Source organism: Carcharhinus amblyrhynchos, chromosome 4 (assembly GCF_965287045.1).
Source record: "Carcharhinus amblyrhynchos chromosome 4, sCarAmb.v2.hapA, whole genome shotgun sequence".
NCBI lineage: Eukaryota > Metazoa > Chordata > Chondrichthyes > Carcharhiniformes > Carcharhinidae > Carcharhinus > Carcharhinus amblyrhynchos.
The window spans coordinates 127,414,861-127,431,543 of NC_137327.1; positions in this window are offsets into that span (position 1 = coordinate 127,414,861).

Genomic DNA, 16,683 nt, shown 5'->3' on the forward strand with positions numbered 1-16,683 from the left:
CATCAACCCCAGTCTCCTGGATTGCCTGGATCAACCGTAGATGCAACATAGAAAGCATTTTTTCAGGCTGTATCACAGCTTGGTATGGCTCCTGCTCTGACCAAGACCGCAAAGAACTACAAAGGGTTATGCACAAAGCCCAGTCCATCATGCAAACCAGCCTCCCATCCACTGACTCAGTCTACCCTTCCCGCTGCCTATAGTATCAGGGGGAATAACAGGGTAAATATGTGGGGTTGTGGGAATAGGGCCTGGGTGGGATTGTGGGCGTTCAAACTCGATGGGCCAAATGTCCTCCTGGACAGATTCTATGATTCTATTTAGTCAGCCCTGAATGTTATTGGGGCAGCATTGCAAGGGTGACGTTTGTATTAGTTCAATGCCAGTGGATGGGGTAGCAGCATTTCTCTTATTGTTCTCTCACAGTTAGTCAACCTTGAGAAAAAACTGTGGATAGAACAGAAAAACGATTATCGAATCAATTTCACCCTTTGAATAATAACCATGGTACTGGGCTTATAAACAGCATTGGTCTCTTTGAAGTGTCACGGCTTATTAATGTACCTATTAAATCATTCTCTTGGTCAAACATTGGTCCCTTGGATAAACCAAATCCACTGGAGGAATTTTCCAGGCTCAAGGGATGCTTTTTATAAGTTGTTATTCACTTTGTAACTTGGAATGACATGAATCGGACCACTGTTCTGATTCCTTGCTGTCTATTTTTGTGCCATCATTTTCTCTATTTCCACTGAATTACCTGTTTCCCCACGTAATATTAATAAATGAGATGGAATTAAATTATTCCATGCAGAGGAAGCATTAATTTCACATCAAAAATAAACAATGTCAGTGGAAAGACCTATGGCAAATTGCAGTTTTACACCAAATATCTAACACCAAACCAATATGATTAATATTACCCTCAGAACTTCTTTAAAAAAAAATTAACACAGTACAGCATTCAAAGGTAATAAATTTAGAATGAAGTTAATGCATTTCTAAAAGGCAGATTGTTATCAAGTGCTGTTATTTCACTATGAAACCATTGAATCTGGATACAGAGCATTCATTGTGAAATCTTGGAAGAATCAGAGAATCAAAGCAACCCTACAGTCCAGAAGGAGGCCATTCGGCCCATCAAGCCTGCACTGACAACAATCACACCCAGATCTTATCCTATATATTTACCCTGTTAATCCCCCTGACACTAAGAAGCAATTTATCATGGCCAACCCACCTAAACCGCACATCTTTAGACTGTGGGAAGGAAACAGAGTACCCAAAGGAAACCCATGCAGGCACAGGGAGAATGTGCAGACGTCACATGGACAATGTCCCAAGGCCAGAATTAAATCCAGGTCCTGGCGCTGTGAGACAGCAGTGTTAACCACGGTGCCGCTGTGCTGCCCCAAAGGTATTCAATTCATTGTGCATTTTAGGCCAGGTTCTTCACCATGTTTTTGGCTCCATAGTATTAGTTTAGTTTATTTATTAGTGTCACAAATAGGCTTGCATTAACACCACAATGAAGTTACTATGAAAATCCACTAGTCGCCACACTCTGGCGCCTTTTCGGGTACATTGAGGAGAATTTAGCACGGCCAATTCACCTAACCAGCAAGCCTTTTGAACTTTGGGAAGAAAGTGGAGATCCCGGACAAAACCCACAGAGACACAGGAAAAACATGCAAACTCCGCATAGACAGTGACCCAAGCTGGGAATTGAACCCAGGACCCTAGCATTATGAAGCAGTAATGTTAACCACTGTGCTACCATACCAATCTTGTCAAATCTTCATCAGCAGTATGTCTTGATGTGACCTTAACCCCCAAAAACATCAAAATAGGAGCAGGAGGAGGCCATTCAATCCTTTGAGCTTGTTCCTACCACTCATCATGATCATGGATGAGCATCCAATTCAACAACATAGCATTTAGAATTAAGAATCTACTGATGACCATGAAGTCATTGCTGATTGTCAGAAGACTCATCTGGTTCACTAATGTCCTTTAGGAAAAGAAATCTGTTGTCCTTACCTGGTCTGGGCTACACGTGACTCCTGGGCCACAGCAATGGATTAACTCTCAACTGCCCTCTGAACAAGGGCAACTAAGGTTGAACAATAGATACTCGCCAGCCAGTGACACCCATGTTTTACGACTGAATGATAAAAAAGGGCAGATTGTTTACCTTTAAGTTCAGTTCCAACTTGGATTCATACCATCATTCCTTTATCATCAATGGTTCAAAATTCCAGAACTCCCTGCAATGTACTGAATTAACAGGTCAAAATGCAAACTCAATGCTGCTTCATCACAATTTCCTGTTAACACAAATTTAATTGCATTTCTAGCACAATGGCAAACTGCAAACCAAAAATGGTAAAGTGCGCAGAGACTGGCTGGTCACGCAGACATTAGGGTACAAAAAGATGTGAGTGTGCAGGTAGACACTTATAAGAGCTGCCCAGTTACTGACAGTAAACACCCATTGTTGTTCATCCCTGGTCGCTAATTATAGCAATCCAATGCTCTACATGGTGTCAGGAGTTGGCAGAATGGCACAGGGACTGTGCCGCACCAACTCACTCGTGTTTGACTAAAACGTCGCAGACAACTGGACAGAATTTGAAAAAGAGTGGCGCATGTACTCTGGTGCCAGCCTATCTGGTGTATATCAAATGTGTACACGCCCCTAAATTTAGCAGGTCCCAAGACATTTTAGAATTCTGAGTGTGCTGTTTATCAAACGGAAGAGGAGGAGGAGGATCAAGAGGTATTACTGTAAAAGTTCAAGCACATACACATACCAGTAACGGACATTATACTGGTTTAGTGCTGCCAACTAAATGTTTGATGAGACTATTCAATCATATGCTGCAATTATAAAAATTCTAGCAAAGCAATGCATATTTGGAGCATTCCTCATCTACTTAGTGAGAGATGGCATCATGTGTGGGGTCCACAGCAATGTTGGTGGAAGCAACTTCTTCACCAGAAAGGTTTAACCTTGGAATCTCTCTCTCAACATGTTGACTGGGCAGTCAGAAAGAAACAGAAAGAGTAAAGATGGGAAACAGATGTTTATGTGATACAGTGCATGCCCTGCTCCAATCACTCACAGAACACAACTACATCTTTTACCATTTGGTAAACGCTGTATTAAGTGTGGCAAATGAATCCACTTTGCTGCAGGCCCAAGTGTTAAGAACCCCACTGATGTTAAACGCATGTATCCCAAAAACCCAAAAAGGTAACTTAGAATGTCAGTTCTTAAATGTTTATTTTGTTATTTCTTATAATGTGAGGAAAGATCAGCAAATGAGCGAGGAATTGTAAAGTCTTGTTGTATTCATTCAAAGAAAAGAATATTTATTAAACTGTAAAAGGCACAACAATAAGGCCCTTTATCAATACAAAACAAAATCAATCACTGTATGGCTACACACACACGGAATATTTAAATTAACCCCATCCCACATTTATCTTTGTTCCTAAATTTCAAAAGTGCCCCTTTACTATTTGTGGTCTTAAGGGATCTGAAATCTGATAGTTTTAATCTTTAAATTCTCTATGCTTTAAGCATCTTAAATCTAGCCCCCAGATTGGAACCTAGAAAATAGCTTTGAGCATCAAAATGTCAGTGGTGTGAGAGAGCAGAATTAGGGTGGATTCGGCCTGGGGTCCAGGTTTTGGAATGGATTCTTGACTTGCCTGGGATCTGTGCCACTTCTGCCACTTTAAAAACTGCTAAGAGCAAGTGCAAATTAAACATGTACCTGCTGCCAACTTGTTGTCAGACTTAGGACATGATAACACTCATCCTGTGACGCCTGAGGTCCAGCTTTTAATGAACACGAGCAGGATTTCTGCAGGAACTTTACGTATCCTAAAGTTGTTTCCTAATGGGTAGCTGCTGAGGTTAGTGCCATGCACACTTTGTTTTGGCTAGAATTTGTTTTGCCTTGGTATTTCATCAGAAAAAAAAAGGCTTTAATTTGGAAGTTGGAAGTTGGAGTATTCTGGATGATACAATTTATAGAAGGCAATTTATTGGGAAGATTAATAAACAGCTACTAAAAGAAATTTCCAATGAAGATCCTTTTGTACTTAATCTGTACATTGGGGCAAGAGATGATGAAGAACAAGAGGTCATCATAGAGGGCAAGGAAATCAAACGTGGCCAGAGGAGAGGCAGATGTCTCACAGAGATACCCTTTAAGCAGCACATATAAACCATGATGTTTAATTGTCAACATCTCATTCAAATTATGTCCCAGGAGACTTTACAGATGATGTGCTGGATGAAAACTGTCCTCTCTTTCAAGATAAATTGCAGTTTTCAGAAAGAATAGTAACAACATTCACAATAGCCAGGAAAGTGTATATTTTTACAGATTCAATCCAAAGGCTGCTGGCAAGTTCTGCAAATCTAGCCAATGTGCCATGTATTTCCGCAAAGGTCATCAAGGGTCCTCACTGACTCTGAGACTCATTATGCCTAAATCGCGAAGGAACTCCTGGCACCATAATCAGGTCAGATAATTCTTTGCATCCTGTTATGTTCTGTAGAGTATTTTGTCACACTAAAAGAGCTGGAAGAGGAAGAAGGGGCTGAATTGAAGCAAGAGAGGCAAAGATGCTGCAACATTACTGACAGCGACACAAAGGACACACTCATATCTGCATGATATAGACATGGATAAGTCACTGATTGTATCAATTCATTTGGGTATTGGGGTCTCGCATTGAAGATCGAGATGAGGAGAAATCTTTTCTCTCAGAGAGTCACTATCTGTGGAATTCACTTCCCTAGAGAGCAATGGAGACTGGGTCATTGGATATTTTTAAGGTTGAGTTAGACAGATTACTGGGTGACAAAGGAGGGTATGGGAGCTAGACAGGGAAGTAGAGTTGAGGCCATTATCAGATTGGATCAGACATGATCTTATCAAATGCCAGAGAAAGCTTAAGGGGCCAAATGACTTTCTCCAGTTCCTAGTTTGTTTGCTGTTACGTCCATATTAGTAATTGAAGATAGAGGGCGGAATTTTCCCTTCTCACTCACCACGGGAATCGTAGCGGGTGGGACAAGGGCCATGCTTCACCCTGCTACTAGGGTGACTGTGAGACCCCAATACCCAAAGTCTGTTGACTTTGGGTGTGATTCTCCGGTCTTGGGGCGAGCGCAGCAGGAAAAACCCAGCCAGAGTTTGTATTGGAATGATGCTGTAGATACACATTAGGAGAGACAAACATATCGTTAAGCCATTGGAATGGAATACAGAAATATTCAGTAAGAATCATCAATGCAGTTATGTCAGTGACATTTTGGCATCTCCTTACTTCTCATTTGAAGATCGAAGGTCCATGATGTTGATAACTGCTTATCTTTTAGTAATTTATGTAACTGGCCCCTTTTCTCCACTACTAAATTTACACTCTCTCTATCCAAGGAAGGTGTGACTTCCTTATTCTTGCTGCCAAATCACCACCTCACATTTAGCAATATAGAAAATAATTTGTGAATTGCGTGCCGAGATTTCTGGGTTATTCATGTTTTTCGGGTTTTTTGCATTTGTTCTTTAAATTAAACACACCTTCCAATTTGGAATCATCCACAAATTTCGAAATTGTCCTTCTGTTGTGAAATAATACATAAAGGATTGTGTTTATTTTATTGTGGTGCTGTTTGTGTTTAGTTATCATATCTGTTAAAATTGTATTCGATATGTAACAACCACGATGCATGGTGGATAATCTATGTTGTATGCCAGCCTCAGTTTGCTACGAGTGATGACATGTCAAGAAGTGATAAAAAGGACTAATTTGAACAATGTAAAGATCTGTTGTTCAATAATTAATCTCAAGGAGGCTTTCAACCAGTAACAACTGCAAACATGTATAGCCAAGTAGCTGTGAAATGGGACAAATGTCTATTAATCTTTTTAAGATTAGAATCATAGAATAGAATCATAGGGCGGAATGTTACCAGCATGTCTGCCCATGGTACATACGATCCCGCCCGGGGCCAATGGAGAAAATCTTTCTCCAAGCCTTGCCCCTCCCTGGAATCGGGACGGAGTGCTGGTAAAATTCTGACCATTGAATCCCTACAGTGCAGAAGGAGAACATTTGACCCATCGAGTCTGCACTGACCTCAATCCCACCCAGGCCCTATTCCCATAATGTTTCATTTTTACCCTGCTAATCCCCCTAGGGTCAATTTAGCATGGCCAATCAACTTAACTTGCACATCTTTGGACTGTGGGAGGAAGGCGGGGCACCCAGAGGAAACCCACACAGATACGGGGAGAATGTGCAAACTCCACACAGACAGTGACCTAAGGGCAGAATTGAACCTGGATTCATGGCACTGTGAGACAACAATGTTAATCTTTGTGCCATCATGCTTCCCACACTGGTCATTGATGATGAATAAATAGCATGAATCTGGAGCCATCCCTGAATGACAAATCTCTAACCCAAATTCAGGGTACCATCTGTTGAGAACTTGGAATGAAATGAAAAAGAAAGAACAGACTAAAGAAAAACCTGAAAGGGCCTTAGCAGTACTGAGGAGTTGTGAGATGTGGATTAGCCTGGTAGCAAAGTGAAGAAGATGCTTTGTTTGGAAACTAGCGGCCTGGGGACCTGGATCACAACCATGTCCAGTTGTAAAGCAGGGGCTCTCTCGCAGAAAGATGATGTGCTTATCTTTTAGTAACTGCTGATGTGCAGAAAGGAAGGTATAAGCTCTGCCCTAAACTAGAAGAAGAAGAGTTCCCAAGGGAAAACGACCTGTCCCCTATGTGGTAATTATTTTTTGGATTTGTCCCAGATTGTTAAAATCTATGGGATGGTGCAGTCTCAGAATTCAGGAAATTAGATAGATTTGAATTGGGGACAGGTAAATTTAAACATACTGTCTGGGTAACCATTATTGTATTTAATTGTAAATGTTGTTCTTTACTGTTGCTATTCACATTTGTCTTAAAGTTTAATATTTGTTTTGTTAATTGAATAATTCAGAACAAGACTGAATCCTTTCCTCACCAGGTTTCATCTCTTTCCTCACATATTTTTCCAAATTACAAAAATAAATAAGAACCAAGAAATGTTTCCATTCTTGGATTTGAGATGCCATCGCATTAAATGTCAGCAGAATTCTTAACACAGGAAGGGCAGTTATGTAATGACTAGCCTATCAGATGGACAGAAACAGGGTCTTGTCTGTTACGTATGTGGGCTGTAGCCGCTTTAAGAGGATGGGTCAAGTGACCTGGGGCATGGAGTGGCCTGCCCAGGAAACCACTCGAGGGCTGGAGTGTGAAGAACACAGTTCTTCAGTAAACCATATTGTTTCTATTCTTTCTCTGGCTTGTCTTTGGTGTGATTTCTTTGGAGTTACCACCCTGGTCATCTTATATTTAACATTACTTAATATTACACAGTGCCAAGCTTGGGGAACAGTGTGTAAAATAAGGATTTATAAGATGGAAAACACACATCATCGTCAAGAAGAAGAGAAGACAGACTATAGGCTTCAATCAAGAGACGCAGGCATTCAGTCAATTGGAGGTTGAGGACAATGTTCCATCATAAACACCAAAGCTGCCCTTTTGCTAAATGTCACAACTTTGTGCTTGATGTGGAAAACTTAATCAGGTCTGTGAAGCAACTTCATACATGGCTTTTTGAGTGGGAAATCATGTCTCACAAATTTAATTGAGTTTTTTGAAGTGGTAATCAAGAAGGGAGATGAGGGCAGTGCAGTTGACATTGTCAACATGGATTTTAGCAAGGCCTTTGACAAGGTACTGCATAGTAGATTAGTGCATAAAGTTAAAGTACACAGGATCCAGGGTGAGGTATCTAAATGGATACAACATTGGCTTCTTGACAGGATGTGGGTATGCCGGCGTTGGACTGGCGTAAACACAGTAAAAAGGCTGACAACACCAGGTTTTAGTCCAGCCTATTTATTTGATAATATACTCACAAGCTTTCGGGGTTAGCCCCTTCGTCAGGTGAATGGAGAGAACTCTCCATTCTTGACAGGAGCCAGAGGGTGATTGTAGAGAGTTGTTTTTCAAACTGGAGGCCTTTGAGTGGCATGCCTCAGGGATCAGTGTTAGGCCCACCGTTATTTGTCATTTATATTAATGATTTGGATGAGAATATAGGAAGCATGGTTAGTAAGTTTGCAGATGACACCAAGATTGGTGACATAGTGGACAGTGAAGAAAGTTATCTCCAATTGCAATGGGATCTTGATCAATTGGGCCAGTGGGCTGACGAGTGTCAGATGGAGTTTAATTTAGACAAATGCAAGGTGATGCATTTTGGTAGATTGAACCAGGGCAGGACTTACTCAGTTATTGATAGGGCACTGGGGAGAGTTACAAAACAAATAGCTCTAGGGTACATGTTCATAGCTCCTTGAAAGTGGAGTCACAGGTGGACAGAGTGGTGAAGAAGGCATTCAGCATGCTTGCTTTCATCAGTCAGAACATTGAATATGGAGAAGGAATATCTTGTTGAAGTTATACAAGATATTGGTAAGGCCACACTTGGAATACTGTGTGTAATTCTGGTCACCCTATTGTAGAAAGGATATTATTAAACTAGAAAAAGTGCAGAAAAGATTGACTAGGATGGTACTGGGACTTGATGGATTGAGTTATAAAGAGAGGCTGAATAGACTGGGGCTTTTATCTCTGGAGCATAGGAGACTGAGGAGTGTCCTTATAGAGGTCAAAAAATAATGAGGGGCATAGACAAGGTAGATAGTCAGTATCTTTTCCCAAAAGTGGGGGAGTCTAAAACTAGAGGGCATAGGTTTAGGGTGAGAAGGGGGAGATGCAAAATTGTCCAGAGGGGCAATTTTTTCATACAGAGGGTGGTAAGTGTCTGGAACAAGCTGTCAGAGGGAGGAGTAGAGGCAGGTGCAATTTTGTATTTTAAAAGGCATTTAGACAGTTACATGGGTATGATGGGTATAGAGGGATATGGGCCAAATGCGGGCAATTGGGATTAGCTTCGGGTTTGTTAAAATAAAGGTGGCGTGAACAAGTTGGGCCAAAGGGCCTGGTTCCATGCTGTAAACCTCTATGACTCTATGTGTGGTTTTTGTTTAATAAAGACACGTCACATTCCAGAGGATTGCACAGGTTCCTCTGCAATGAGAGAGGCTCTCACTCAGCCTTAAGCACAGCAACCAGCCCCAGCTACTGCAGGGACACCTGCCGATTGTGACAACCCCCCCATCCCCTGACCCACTCAGAGCTATCTACACTCATGACCCTCCCCATCTGCCAGGACCCTCCTTCCAACCAGCCTGGGCTGAACCCCCTCCAATCGCAATGCAGAATGGCAGCACCTCCCACCCCCTGATATCTGGCCTAACCCCCCCCCAAACCATTGGCCAGCTCAACAACCTCCCCCAACAGCCAGCCTGACACCACCTCCTCCATGATGGCCAGCCCGATTTCACTCCCTCATGATGGCCAGCCCCAATCATCCCCCTCTCTCCCCACCACCGATCCCTAATGCAGAATGGCAGCGGGCTCCCCCCCCACCCCCGACAACCCTCACTACCAACCAGTCACCCCGGTCTGGCCCCACCACTGTGGGCTCCAATCCTTCAGGCCGGGCTCCGTGGTGCTGTCCAGTGCCTAATGGGCAATGCCAAGGTGTCCTGTGGGTGGTGCCAGGGTGCCAGGCTGGCACTTCTGGGGTGCCAGGGTGCCAGGCTGGCACTTCTGGGGTGCCAGGCTGGCAGTGCCAAGGTACCAGGTTGGCAGTACCAGGGTGGTCCTGCCCGAGGAGCATACCCTTCCCCTGAAAACTCCTGGGGGGAAGGGGTAACAATGGCTTCCAGTTCTACCAGAGAGGTCATCACATTTGGTTTCCATTGCTGGGAATCAGCTGTGATTCTCATTGGATAGAAACTCTCCCAGCAAGGCCACAGAGGCAAGTGAGACCAGGTTCGTTAATTCAATTTAAAATACATTTAAATTGAATTTAAATAATTTATATAGCCTCTCACTGGAAATGGACAGGAGGCTAACCTTGCTGGACATCTGATGCCGGCAAGATTGTGAGAGGCGGGAAATTGGACCTGATTTCTTGATGTCTTGCCATGGTACTGACTTGCCCCATCCAATGGGACCCTGGCTACAAGCAGAATTCTCAGCCATGATCCAATCGAGATAACTGGAATACACTCGCCACCACCATATTTGTGTTACTGGGCAGTTGGACAGAGACAGTCCTGTGACAAGCTAACCATTTGTGTGTTTAAAGCATCCACTTCCTTTGCAGAAATGGACAAGCAACTGAGATCTGAAGGAACAAAGCACTGAGTGGGTTCCTTCTCTTTTGCTTGCTCTCTCTTTCTCTCTCGCCCCCTCCAGCTTGCAAGTTGAACCCTATCGGCTGATTTTGACAATCAAACAAAAGTTTCGGAAAGATTTCAGCCGAGCACCGTTGAATCCATGTCTCCAGAAGGAGAGATAACTCATCCTTCTACAGATTTAACCTGCTTCGATGCGGAAAGCACTGAGATCCATCAAATTCAGCCTAAAACCAGCTAAACAGCCAATTTTCAAAGGAGCTGTGTGTCGAAACTCCCACAGAATTGGTAAGTAAACCCATTACAAAAATAACATGTGACTGTTAAACAGAAGGAGGGAAAAAGGGGGAGGAGGAACCCTCCTCACCTGATTGGAGCCACTTCTGATGGTTGATTCTAAGGACTGGATTCTCCAACCTCACCTGCAGTCGAGACTCTCCCATCCCACTGCAGTGAATAAGGATTTAGCTGAGCATCAAATTCTCTGTCCTCCCTCTGCCCAGCCATGATGGGAAGGGAACAGCCAAAGGATTCTGTCCTAAATCTTTTGTATGAATGTGATAAAGAATAGTGGTCTCAGTAATAATCCCTGCAGGACAACACTCCTCACCTTTGCCTGTCTGAGTAACCTTTTAGTACCACTTCACGTTTTGTTAACAATTCTCCCAGCTTATCCTACCCTCCACACGCTATTCTTCATGAGATTATTACATGTTGCCTTATGACACATGCTTTTTGAAATCCAAATGTAGCACATCGACTGCAGTAGGTGTTTGTCATTTTTGTTACTTTTGCAACCAAATTAAGTCAAGTATAACCTTCCTGTTGGAAATCCATGCTGACTGTTCTTTATTATATTTTCAACTTCTAGATGTTTTCCAATTTCACCTTCGCAAAGAATTCCATTTGCTTTCCTACCACGGACATTAATGTATCAGGAAAATGAAGGTAGTTTTAAGTGATTTATATTTGCATGGTTAAATATTAGAAATATAGATTTATGTGGGTTCAATGTAGTGGTTCTGGGTAAGGAAGGGTAAACCTATAGTTAGAAGCATCTTAGACAAGGGTGTTTGCATCAGGAGTATTTGGTTTCAGTTGATCCTGTACATCCATTGTGCTTTGAGATTTTACAATGTGAAACATAAGTAAAAGATTCAGTAAGTATTCTCACAACACCAAGTTAAAATCCAACAGGTTTGGTAGCAAGAGTAAGACACATTTATGCCAACTCTTTGTTTCCTACCTGCTAGCCAGCTTCCTATCCGTTTCCAGACATTACCTGTAAATGGTGTACTTTAGCTTTACATAGTTATGTAATGTTATACTTAGCATCGGAAGCACCTTATTGTAGGAAGGCTTTCCATGATTGTGTTTAACCGAATTTAGAGCAGTTTTTAACTGGAGAAGGAAGAGCAGGAGCTTTGCAGCTAGAAAGGAAATTTCTCTCTCAGCTCTGCTGAGAAAAAAGCCTTATAATGGAATTTGGGACAAAGAAAGCAAATGTCAAAAATCAAGGACAGTTAGCTGAGGGAACGAAAGAACTGAAGAAAAGCTTCCTGAAAACCTGAAGTTAAAGAAACAAAGGAAACTAGAACTTGAACAGAATGCTGTTCAGTGAAATCACAGACAGTGCTGAGAAGGGGTTGGCTAGCGAGAAGCCAGAAAGGTACCTGAAATGATTCAAAGATTTGTGATACCTTACTACAGTTCGTGAGACATTAGTTGAAACGATTCTGGAGTGATCAGTGACCAGACCTTGGGGTTTGAGTAAAAGCAATGAGGACAAAGGAATCCTGAATGGAGAGTTGGAAAACCTGGAGACAGATCCTTTCTAAAACAATGGAAAGGAAGATTTGTTTGAAAGAATAGTTGAAAAACCTGCAGGTGGATTCTTGATGAAAGTAGCTCATGGATAGCATTTTTTTGAAAAAAGATTTTAAAGCCTGTCTTTTTGAAAGTGAAGTTTGGAAACACTCTTGACAATCATAAGAACATAAGAACATAAGAACATAAGAAATAGGAACAGGAGTAGGCCATCTAGCCCTTCGAGCCTGCCCCGCCATTCAATAAGATCATGGCTGATCTGTCATGGCTCAGTTCCACATTCCCACCCTCTCCCCATAACCCTTAATCCCCTCACTTATCAAAAACCCATCAACCCGCGTCTTAAAAATATTTAGCGAGGCAGCCTCCACCACCTCAACAGGCAGAGAATTCCAGAGATTCACCACCCTTTGAGTGAAGAAGTTCCTCCTCAACTCCGTTCTAAACCGCCCCCCTTTATCTTGAGGCTGTGCCCCCTAGTCCTACTGTCCTTTCTGAGCGGGAAGAGTCTCTCCACCTCTATCCTATCCATCCCATTCATCATCTTATATGTCTCAATGAGATCTCCCCTCATTCTTCTAAACTCTAACGAGTACAAGCCTAGTTTATTCAGCCTCTCCTCATAGTCCAACCCCCTCAACTCCGGTATCAGCCTAGTAAACCTCCTCTGCACTCCCTCCAAGGCCAAAATATCCTTGCTTAAGTGCGGCGACCAAAACTGCACACAGTACTCCAGCTGCGGCCTCACCAATGCCCTATACAGCTGCAGCAAGACCTCCCTACTTTTATATTCAATCCCCCTCGCTATGAAGGCCAGCATCCCATTAGCCTTCCTGACCACCTGCTGCACCTGCAGGCTGGGTTTTTGCGACTCATGCACAAGGACCCCGAGGTCCCTCTGCACCGTCGCCTGCTGCAGTTTTTCGCCACGTAAGTAATAGTCCTTCCTACCATTATTCCTACCAAAGTGGACCACCTCGCACTTGCCAACATTAAATTCCATTTGCCATTTCCTGGCCCATTCGCCCAGCCCATCTAGATCCTTCTGCAGACTCTCCACACCCTCCGTGCAATTTGCCGTTCCACCAATCTTGGTGTCATCAGCAAATTTCGACACCATACACTCGGTCACTTGCGGAGTAAACCACAGAAGTGGATTGAGGAGGATTGGCCATTTGATTTCAGAATGGGGGTTATCCTTGAATTCTGTGTACACTTATGAAGATAAGGGTATTTTGAGTATTTTGTTATAATCAAACTCTTCATGTTTAATAAATGTTTTTTATCTTGTAAAAACCTAATTAGTGGATTTGTGACTCTGTCCCTCCATGTTTTCTTAAAAAAGTAAAATGTTACAATCATGGTTCCATTCTGGGACTTTCCGGTCCAGTAGTAACACTAACTGGGATCCTGAATTAGCTGACCACTTGCACCTATATAACTAACTCAGAAGGTGTGATTTTGGTAATCCATTCATGAGAAGTGGCCTGGGCTGGCATTTATTGTCCAAATTGCCCTTGAATTGAGTGGCTTGGCAAGTCATTTAAAAGCCAACCGCATTGTCATGGTTCTGTGGTCACATATAGGCCAGATTGGCAGAATTCCTTCTTTGAAAGGCATTGCTAAATCAGATGGATTTTTATGACAACAGTTTCATGGTCATTGAACAAAATCATAGAACCTCTACAAAGTGGAAGGAGGACAATTTGATCCTTTGAGTCTACACCAACCACAATTTTGCCCAGTCCCTATCCCTGTAACCTCACATATTTTCCTTGCTAGTCCCTAAGAAACTAAGGGGCGATTTAGCATGGCCAATCCACCTAACCTGCACATCTTTGGAGTGTGGGAGTAAACCGGAGCACCCAAAGGAATCCCACTCAGACACGGGGAGAACATGCAAACTCCACACAGACAGTGACCCAAAGCCGAAATTGAACCCAGATCTCTGGCGAAGTGAGGCAGCAGTGCTAACCACTGTGCCACCGTGCTGTCCTTTAATCACCATTGGGTTGAAAAATCCAGTTATTTTAAAATTCAAATTTCACCATCTGCCATTCGAACCCAGGTCCCCAAGGCATTATGCTGGACCTCGGGATTCGCAGTCTAAGGATAAAATCAATAAGGTGCCCTCTTCCCTGTACCTTCGGGTATCCTGAGGATGGCAATTTTCTGTCCTGCCAGCAGCTGGCATTGTTGCTTGCTGGATGGAAACATTTGGAAAGCGGCCAAAAGTCAACTGAGAGCTGGGTGGTCTCCAAACTTTCCTGTCCTGCCCGTGCCCACGCCAGCCATCAGCAATAGGCAGAAAATCCAGATCTGAGAATGCGATAATGTGCTAAATGGGAGTACGTAAATAGAATATCTTTGTAAATATTTTTACTTTATTAGGAAGTCGCAGCAAAGTCCAAAATAAACCCCAATCATACTGGATTGTTCTAATTAAAACCATATAATTTCAAATGAAAACAAATTCTTGTACTGTGAAGCCCATGCATAATGCAAACAACTCAACAATGTGAATCTTTAACTGTGAGAGAAAAAAATGACACCCTGTTTTTCAATCAAAGGTACTGCTGTCACAATTGAAGATCAAAAACAAAACACAAGAAATGGTTCTATGAAAGTCAATTGCTACATTGGTAGGCGGCACAGTGGTTAGCACTGCTGCCTCACAGCATCAGAGGCCCGGGTTCAATTCCGGGTTTGGGTGACTCTGTGTGGAGTTTGCACATTCTCCCCGTGTCTGCATGGATTTCCTTCAGATGCTCCGGTTTCCTCCCACAGCCTGGAAACATGCGGATTAGGTGGATTGACCATGCTAAATTGATCCTTAGTTCTGGGGGTGATTAGCAGCGTAAGTATGTTGGACAACAGTGATAGAACCTGGATGGGATTGTTTTTGGTGTAGGCTCCATAACCCAAGAACGAAGCACAGGAACAGGCCCTTTGTCCACCAAGTCCTATCTAGACCAACTGCCTGTGTCTCTGTATACCCCACCTGTTCAACTGCCTATCCAGATAAATCTTAAGTGTTGTTAACAAATGGCCTCCTTCTACACTGTAGGGATTCTATTCCATATGTACCTATCAAAATTCTTTATAGTTTTTAACTAATCCAGGTTGATGTTTTAAAACTGTTTCTTTTCAGAACTACAAATTTAGTGACTAATTTTGTGTTGCATTGCTTAAATGTTTCTATTATTACGCCATTTATTTTCCCCTCCTAGAGATCATTGCACCAAAGTTGTTTTGTGCTTGAAGAATGCGTTACTATGGTAAACAAAGCCAATTACACTTTGGTCATCCAGCTAGTGCAGAGGGTTCACTGTGAACTGAAAAGGCCTTTTGGCATGACATAGATTTTTCTCTTCAGGAACTACCGCACAATGACAGCCATTCGGCAGTTGCCTGTAATATTTCAATATTAGTGAGAAATGGTTTCCCCTCATCTCAGTTTTAAACCTACTATGTTTCAACCTCTACCTGTGACCCCTTGGATTGCCCCATTAGTGGAAACATTTGGTTTATATTTACCCTCTCAACCCCTTTTAAAATTTTATTTACCTCCACATCATCCTTCAAAATTTCACTGAGTTCAAGCCCAAATTGCTTAATCTCTCCTCATACATCAACCCTTTCATCCCTGGAATCAACCTGGTGAACCTCCCCTGAACTGCCTCCAATGTTGCCACATCCCTCTTCAAATAAGGAGACCAAAATTGGACACAATACTCCAGAGGTGGTCTCACCAACATCCTATACAATTGCAACAACACTTGTCTACTTTTATACTGCAGTCCTTTTGCAATAAGTGCCAACATTCCATTTGCCTTTTTTTATTGCACGCTGTATCTGCATACCGACTTTCTGCCATTCATTCACAAAGACACCCGGATCCCTCTGCCCGGTCGCATTTTGAATCTGCTTTCCATTTAGATAATCATTTGTCTTTCTATTTTTTCTGTCTAAATGGAAAACCTCACACTTATCCACATTAAACTCCATCTGCTAAATTTTGGCCCATTCTCCTAGCCTATCTATATCCATCTGTAAAATTTTTATACCCTCTTCACTACCTGCTTTCCCACCTATTTCAGTATCACCCACAAATTTTGCTATGTTACACTCCGTCCCTGCTTGCAGGTCCTTTATATACAGTTTAAACAGTTGAGGTTCAAGGACTGACCCCTGTGGCATCCCACCAGTTACATTTCGCCAGCCAGAGATGCACCCATTTATCCCGCCCCTCTGCTCTCTGTCAGTCAATCCTCAATAAGAAGTCTCAGAACACCAGGTTAAAGTCCAACCAGTTTTTTTGATAGTAAACCCACAAGCTTTTGGAAACGCTGATCCTTCGTCAAGTGTATAGAAGGTTCTGATCAGAGAAGGGCATATAAAGGCACACACAGTACACAGAATACTGATTAGAATGCGAGTCTTCTAAAGACTCCGAAAGCTTGTGGGTTTACTATCAAATAAACTGATTAGACTTT